This window comes from Alosa pseudoharengus, unplaced genomic scaffold (assembly GCF_046254945.1).
Source record: "Alosa pseudoharengus isolate Yale_2024_CS ecotype anadromous, Long Island Sound unplaced genomic scaffold, YU_APseudo_1.1 YU_APseudo_1.1_scf_7, whole genome shotgun sequence".
In the NCBI taxonomy this organism is placed as follows: Eukaryota; Metazoa; Chordata; class Actinopteri; order Clupeiformes; family Clupeidae; genus Alosa; species Alosa pseudoharengus.
Window position 1 is genome coordinate 5,257,723 of NW_027468859.1, and position 8,008 is coordinate 5,265,730.

General features: G+C 40.9%; 1 long non-coding RNA gene across 1 annotated transcript; it reads left to right on the forward strand.

The window, feature by feature from the left end:
• Positions 1 to 995: 995 nt before the first annotated feature.
• LOC143109535 (uncharacterized) lies at positions 996 to 3,395 on the forward strand. The gene is made up of 2 exons (XR_012983891.1): positions 996 to 1,761; positions 2,793 to 3,395. It is a non-coding gene; the product is annotated as an uncharacterized LOC143109535 (long non-coding RNA).
• The last annotated feature ends 4,613 nt before the right edge of the window (positions 3,396 to 8,008 follow it).

An 8,008-nucleotide genomic window follows, 5' to 3' on the forward strand; every position in this document is an offset into this window, starting at 1 on the left:
TCTAAACACCCACTTACTCTTGGCTCTGGAGCAGTGCTTTGCTCACATTTAATCTTATTTCACCCAGTCAGCATGATGAGGATTACTCTTCCATCTTTTGTCTATTTTAGTTATGCTAAATCATCCACAGCGACCATCCATAAGTGCTAGTGTACTCCAGCTATGTATCTGTTGATTGTATTTTGTCTTGTCCTGTTGTGTCCTTAGGTCTGCTGCTGGTTAGTTAACCCTGGCTCTCTTTTCACTCCCTATCATTCACTCCTTGAAGCCGTGTTCCTCATGGCTTTCTATGGGTTCATGCGCTCCGGGGAATTTTGTTCTGACAGCCAGGTTCTTAACCCTTCTCAGGATCTGGCTTGCTCAGCCATCCTCTTCTCCTCCCACTTCTATGTATTTCTGAAACATTCCAAAATGGACACCTCAGGTTCTGTTGTCATTATCAGAGATTCTAAAGTAAATAACTCTTCTGTCCCTATAATTCTACGATCAACTATCTTAAACTTCACCCACACACTTCTCCTAATGCACCTCTTTCTTCTACCCACTGGGTTATCTATGTCTAAACAATGGTTCAGAATCCGCTTGTCGACAGTGGTTGGTAGCTGCGGGCTCTCAACCTCCCAATATACTGGCCATCCCTTTCGCATCGGCGCTGCAACGTCAGCAGCCGCTCTAGGATTACCTGCATCCTCTATCAAGTTGCTCGGAAGATGGCCTTCGTCGGCTTACGAGTCCTATATAAGACCTCAGGATCAAGCCCTTCTAGATGCGCAAATAGCTCTTGCAAGTGTCAAATAAGGTAAGCTACCTTTCAAAGGTCTGGTGGTGGTTATTCGGCTCGGCTAAAGCATTATATTAATTACGATGGACCCGAGCCACTCTTCTCCAGTCACTACGCACAGCCGGCACTTTAGGCACAGAATAAAGTGTTAATACATTCTAGTCACTACGCACCGCCGCCCTTGGTCCAGCTTCTACAAGCAACCTTGGGTAATCACGTCACAACAGTTAATTTCCTTTATCCTTCCATCACCCCACTTCACTCATCATATACATACGCAACTCGACTCGACAGTCGACTCGAATCGCATCATCAAATCGCAATCAATCGTTATCGAACCGAACGATCATTAAGCACTTACCACGGGGATTTGCACCACATTGCATTACATCTTGCCGTGCAAGAACCGAGCTTACGAAAGCTCTGAGCTCGTGCAGCTCCCCGCTGCAATCGCTGCAGACCATGCTGGTTATGTCTTCTGTACCCGCAAGAGAGTACACTTTTCCTATCATCTGTTCTTGGTTTCATTTCCTTTCATGAATCACTTTACTATTAACGAAGGATTTGTCTCATATTAATGTTCTCTTTGATTATGCTCTATTCCAGGAAGTGTCCCAGCCTCACGTCTACCCTCGGGTAGGCCTTTCCCATCTTTCTCTTTGGGGGTAGGCTTCGCCCCTGCCGTATTCACCCGGCAGGATCTGCGAGGGTCTCCACGCTTCGGGTCCTGGACTGAGAACGATCATTAAGCACTTTCCACAGGGATTTGCACCACATTGCATTACATCCTTGCCGTGCAAGAACCGAGCTTACGAAAGCTCTGAGCTTGTGCAAGCTCCTCGACTTCGCTGCAATCGCTGCAGACCATGCTGGTCATTTTCTTCTGGATGCGGCTTGCTCATGGAAAGTCATCACATTTAGGGGTCGTACTTAAATCGTATATAATCAGTCATGGACACTACACCGTGCTGTTATTTTGGGTAAGTCAACATAATTAATTCATTAATCTAAACCTGGCTTGTTTACATTTCTATCCTAATAGTAGGCCTATACGTTGTGCTATTTAGCTTCTTTAACATGGCTTTACCTCTGCCGGATGGACAGTAGTCCGTTAATTTCATCTCCTGTACATCTTGTCCTTGCAGCTTCTGTTCACCATTGAACCGTAACAAATGGAGTTCACAAACTGTAATATTTTACATCAACTTGCTTATCAATTAAGAGCTAGCTACTCCATTTGCTAGTCACAAGGCTCACAAGAATCTATGGACTGTATGGTTTCTGAGTTCTTAATTACTAAAGACTCACTCAGCAGTAATGAGCATTTTGTAGTCAATGTACTTCCTCTTGCAAATGTCTGGTGGTGGTTATCTAAATTTAATCATATTACTCATCTCTTCGTTCTGGTGCCCGTCTGGCTTGGTCGCATTTGTGCAGGTCATAATCTTCTTTAACTGCAAGCGCTATTTCTTCTGCACTAACCTGAGCTTCTGCAACTGCAAGCTCATTGTCCCCCGAGCATTTGCAACTGCATGCTCTATCCCGCTGCACTAACCCTGAGCATCTGCAACTGCGAGCTCTATTCTGCTGCACTGACCCTGAGCATCTGCAACTGCAGGCTCTATCCTCTGCACTGACCCTGAGCATTGTAATTGCAGGCTCTATCCTCTGCACTGACCCTGAGCATTTGTAATTGCAAGCTCATCGCCCTGCATGTTGTTAGTCAACCCTTAAGCTAAGCTTCTGCAAGCACTAGTCACTCAAGCAGTCTCGTTCAATGGGTTGAACATCTGCAAGCGCAATTCCCTTCCATAACTTTAAATCAATCATAGAATTTGAGTCACAGGTGGTTGAATCCATCATAATCATCCACATCAAATTATCAGTTTATTTTATTAATAGTATATTCTTCATCTGTCTCTGCTGTCTGTCTTGCTTTCTCTGATTCATCTCCCGAGCTCAACCGGATAATACAACATGCACTGTTTAATGTTGTTATGCTTTATTTCAGAGAGGATAACCATCTAAGCATTCTGGTGGGTATCTTTTTCTTATTCTTTGGGGGTAGGCTCCGCCCCTGCCGTCTCATACCGGCAGGATCTGCAAGGGTCTGCACACTCTGTGACCTGGACCGAGGACGGGGCCTATGCCAAAGACTGTCTTATTGTTGCTTATGCCTTTTGTATATCCTTTGATGGATTAAAACGTGTTATCTTTCATTGTACCTTCCTGAGTCTTTCTGATAGAAATGGAAGCGTTAGCGTAAATTCTGTCAGGAAGACTCAATGCATGCGTCACTCATTCATTCATTACTTCCGACCAATCACCAGTCTGCATCAGCCTTTATAATCACTTTACTTTGCACCTGCCTGTTGCTTTCAGGTGCCGATTTTCGATGTTCCCACCCTCCCTCCCTAACCACCATCAGTTTGGCCTTGTCCAGATGTCCAGGGGGTAGGCTCCGCCCCTGCCGTCTCATACCGGCAGGATCTGCAAGGGTCTGCACACTCTGTGACCTGGACCGAGGACGGGGCCTATGCCAAAGACTGTCTTATTGTTGCTTATGCCTTTTGTATATCCTTTGATGGATTAAAACGTGTTATCTTTCATTGTACCTTCCTGAGTCTTTCTGATAGAAATGTGTTTATTGTAGCCTACAGAAAATAAATAGCCTATCATACTGTCAGTTAATTGCCTACAGTGCAGTGAAGAGTTTGGAGAGTAAAGTTATAGGGCAACTTGAAGTTTTATGAAAATAATTTACGAACCAGAACAAAGACCATGAAGCTTCTATTTCTTGCAGCTGTTAAAACACCCACTAGATAGTTTAAATACCCACCAACATTCGTTTTTTGCAGGACAGATTATTTCTAAAAGTTATTTGTCTACTACTGGCTGATTTATCAAACGAGTGCTTTCTCGTTCGTCCTCCGCAAACTACAGGTGTTTCGGTAGAGAGCCATTGAATAAGCGATGCCAGGCAATTTCTGTAACACTTTTTGTGACATTCAGCAAATATCTCCTCGTTTAATGTAAGTTCCTTCGAACAATAGGCCTACGTTCTACTCTACGTGCAGTTGTCCTCCATCTCAGTTGCATCAGTTTTCTAATTTTGAAGGTTCTAAAACATTATTATGCTTCACTGAATCCTTCTCGCTTTCTTTCATTTGTCCAGCTAACTTTTCCATTGAACCTAGCCATTTATGATGGATTACACACTCGACATTCTGAAATGTCCTGCACGATCAAGGCCAAATTAAGTTATCACGCAGCCACTGTGTCAGCAGCATCAGTGCTGATGGTGACGGTGCGTTTCTGATGTCAGATTATTATGTAGGCTAGCCTACTAGACTGTTCTCACGTTGCAGCGCTTTACTTATATGAAGTAGCATTAATCAATGTGAGGGGCAGAGGGGGATAAATGTTGTCCCCCCCGACGATAAAAATAATTTAGCAGAGGTAGGGATAGGACAACCAGAGGTGGGGAAATCCTCACCATCCCCCCCTACAAATCGCACCCTGCTTATTAGTTAATGGTTTGTTCATCATTAGTAATTTCTAATTTATCATCAGTGAAGCATTTGTTCACACAGTTATAAATAGTTTGTTCATAGTAAATAAGCCTATATCTAAAATATGTTTATGAATTATTGTTAATACTTAATACATTTTGCAATAATATTTTGTTGATGAAGTAATATTTCCATTATTTAACAGTTGTTACATACACATGCACTAATGATTAGTTAGGGTGAGGATACATATTTTATAAACCACTTCCTAATACTATAATTCATGATTAACTCAGGAGTTACAAGTGGTTAGTTAATGATATTTTGTGAGCTTATCTAAAGTGAGGACTTTCTATGCCTTGCAACACATTTTCAAATGAGTTGTAAAGATTACATTCACATTAATTAATTTAGCAGACAAGCGACGTACACATATCAATTAAATTGAAGGCCATTGACATAACAGTGAAAGCCGGGAATCGAACCCCCAACTTCTCTGCTTTACACACATTTTGCAATTCAAAATGGCACTTTTCAAATGCAGTGAACACGGTTCTCTTTGTTTTACAACAACAATGGAAGACATTGCAGAGAAAGGAAGTTAGGGTGAGAATGAGAGGGGGAGGAAGAGTCAGAGCTGGTAGAGGAGCTCATGGCCAAAGAAGACAACAACAGTTTTCTGCAATTTTCTTTTTCAGTTTACTGTTTTTGTGAGCATGTTTTTGTTCACTCCAATGTAAATATATCTGCTGTGCATATGTTGCACTGACTTGTTTGGTGAAAAAAAAATGTTTCAACAGCATGTGTGTGTATACTGTATGCAAAATTATGTGAACAAACTGAAGAATATTCTACAATTTGTTTTAGTATTATGGCAAAGCATACTAAAGATGAGAGTGCTTTTCATTATGCCCAACAGTGTGTTAGCCTGGAGGACCAGACCCAATCTGAAAGATTAAGGGCCTGGCCACGAATAACATAATGGCCCAACTCGAGGGGCGGCACCAAGCACCCATTTGAAAATCTCACTGGACGCAATAGGATAACACTATACGATCAATTTTAACTGACTGATTCCGGACTTCGACGCAATTGGATAACACTACAGTACGTCTGTCATCTGTTTAGCTCGCCTCTGGCCCACCTATATCAGATACACAGATATGATTGGTTCCCCGCGATGCAAGGGGCAAAAGTTACGTGCATCATTACTCGTTGCCAGAGTCTCTCGCTGAGCAAATGCTTCCGCGAGAACTCTGGATTCCCAGGGTAACAGTGATATTTTGATAAAACCACAATAGTTTGCAAAATTGTGTTTTAGCAATTGGAAAAAAACTGTAAATGCAGGCAACAATCATAACTCACACACTCAGTCATCTGGGCTCTCCAAATAAAAAAAAATTGACGCTAAAAAAGTTTCTAAACTTAGTTAGAGACATTCTTGAATTGTTTGTAAGTTCGTTCAGTTGCATTTCCGGTAGCCTACAACATAGTTCAGCGGTGAATCATGGAATGCAGGTTCTCAGCTCCTCGTTTGTGCAAACGGTCAACACAACACTGTAATTGTAGCGGCAAATATATAGCTGCGACTTCATGATTATGTGTACTTTTAGACAAAACAGCAGTAGGGTACAACCGGGACGATTGAAACGGGGGACGAATGAAACATTCCGGTTTTCTCCGAGTGCAACGATGATAGACAGTCATCATTTGGACAAAACATAGAGCATATTAACCTCCGTTGCTCAGCCAAATGCCTTCCTGTTACATCCTAGTATCACGGAGTTACAGGCGATAAACGATTTTTGATGGTCACAAGTTTACTTCATTAGCGTTTTTTTTTTTTTTGATTATTAAAGAGTGTTTTTCATTTAAAGGTTTGACTTCATGCTTATTCAGTAGAGCATTTAGTGCTCTCCCCAATCCCAGACGTTCACATAGAGTGGCGAAGTCCCGCCCCTTCTACTTCCGGTCCATGGGACCTATCTAAAAAATAGATGTACCGCATATTATCTTTTACTCCATCCCCCACTCTTGAAACTTTTGTGTATGCTTGTTTGGCATGCCTGTGTGTGTGTGTATGCGGCTGCAAAGTAGCCTACTGGCGCTGCAAAGGTGAATAGATTGTAGAATAGCCAAAAAAGTTGTAGCATTGTTATAAAACCTTCACAAGTAGGGCAGTTCATCACAGTTCATCCATTGCAACTGGATTGATGAAAGGTCACTTACACCCAGAGCCGGACAGTAACGGAGTACATTTACTTAAGTACAGTACTTGAGTACAATTTTGAGGGATCTGTACTTTACTCGAGTATCATTTTTGGGGAGTACTCATGACTTTACTCAAGTACATTTGAGAGGCAAATATTGTACTCTTTACTCCACTACATTTCTGTCCATAACCGTGAGTACCCGTTACTTCTTCTAAAAAAAAAGGAAAAAAATAAAAATCTCGGAACCCTCAATTTGTTGTTTCCCTCTCAAACGTGATTGGATTGTGCAGGCACCACTGATTGGGACAGCCTATCAACAATCACCTTCAGCTTTCCGCCAAAGTCAACTCTATGGTCAGATTTAGATAAGAGACGAAACCATGGATGAAGATGCAGCTGGTCCATCCCAGGAATGTGCCAACCTGTGGCCCCACTTCTCCAGATTATTTCAATTTTCTGAACAAGTTAATAATAGTTTTCGCTTCAAGTGTTTCAATTACAAAATATTTTGTATTTGAAATACGTATTTTAAATCAGGGCTTTGAACCGATTTTTTTTCCAATGGAATTATAACGTTTCCGGTTATGAGTTCCACCAATAAATTGACGTTCCCGAATGTCTGATGTGATGTCACACAGGAAGTGAACTTCAGCCGTCATGGTAACGTGCGCAGGAAAATAATTACTTTTTTTTTTTTAGTTAATTAGGCAACGAAAACTTTGAGGAACGAAATAAAACCGGTATTAACCGGTTACCATTATTTTTAAATAAGTGTTCCTGTTCCAGAACATAAAATAAAAAAAGTTCCCGGTTTTCGTTTTCGTTCCTTGAACCGGTTCAATGCCCTGTTTTAAATACATGTATTAGAAATACTGCCCATCCCTGGCAACATGGTAAAAAAAGATGAAAATGATTTGATTTTACTTTCAATTCCTTTTACATTCTCCAAGGTATTAACATTTACATTTTTCATAACTCCATGTAGGACGTTTCTGTACATAAATGTAAGCACTGTGGCAGTAGTAATGCAATATTTAGAAAATGTAGGCTACTCTTGTACTCTTGATACTCAAGTACTTTTAAAAACAAGCACTTCAGTACTTTTACTTAAGTAGACATCTGACTGTTGTACTTTTACTTGTACTTGAGTAAAATTTAGCAAAGGGTATCTGTACTTTTACTCAAGTAATGAAGTTGTGTACTCTGTCCGCCTCTGCTTACACCTGTAGGCTACATTGTATTTGTGAAAAGCAGAAGGTATCAGCATAATGTTATTTATTTATTTATGTATTAATAAACAAAAACATCTCTGTCAGTTCCATGCAGTTTTCAACAGCTATCAAAAACAAAGGTCATTTTTGGATGGATGGATTTTTTGTGAATGTTTCTTCTTCTACATAAGATTTTAGTCATCTTTAGTTCATGTGATACTTTATTGTCAATGCACAAATTAAGTACCAGTAGTCTGAAACGAAATGCAGTTTTACATCTAACCAGTGGTG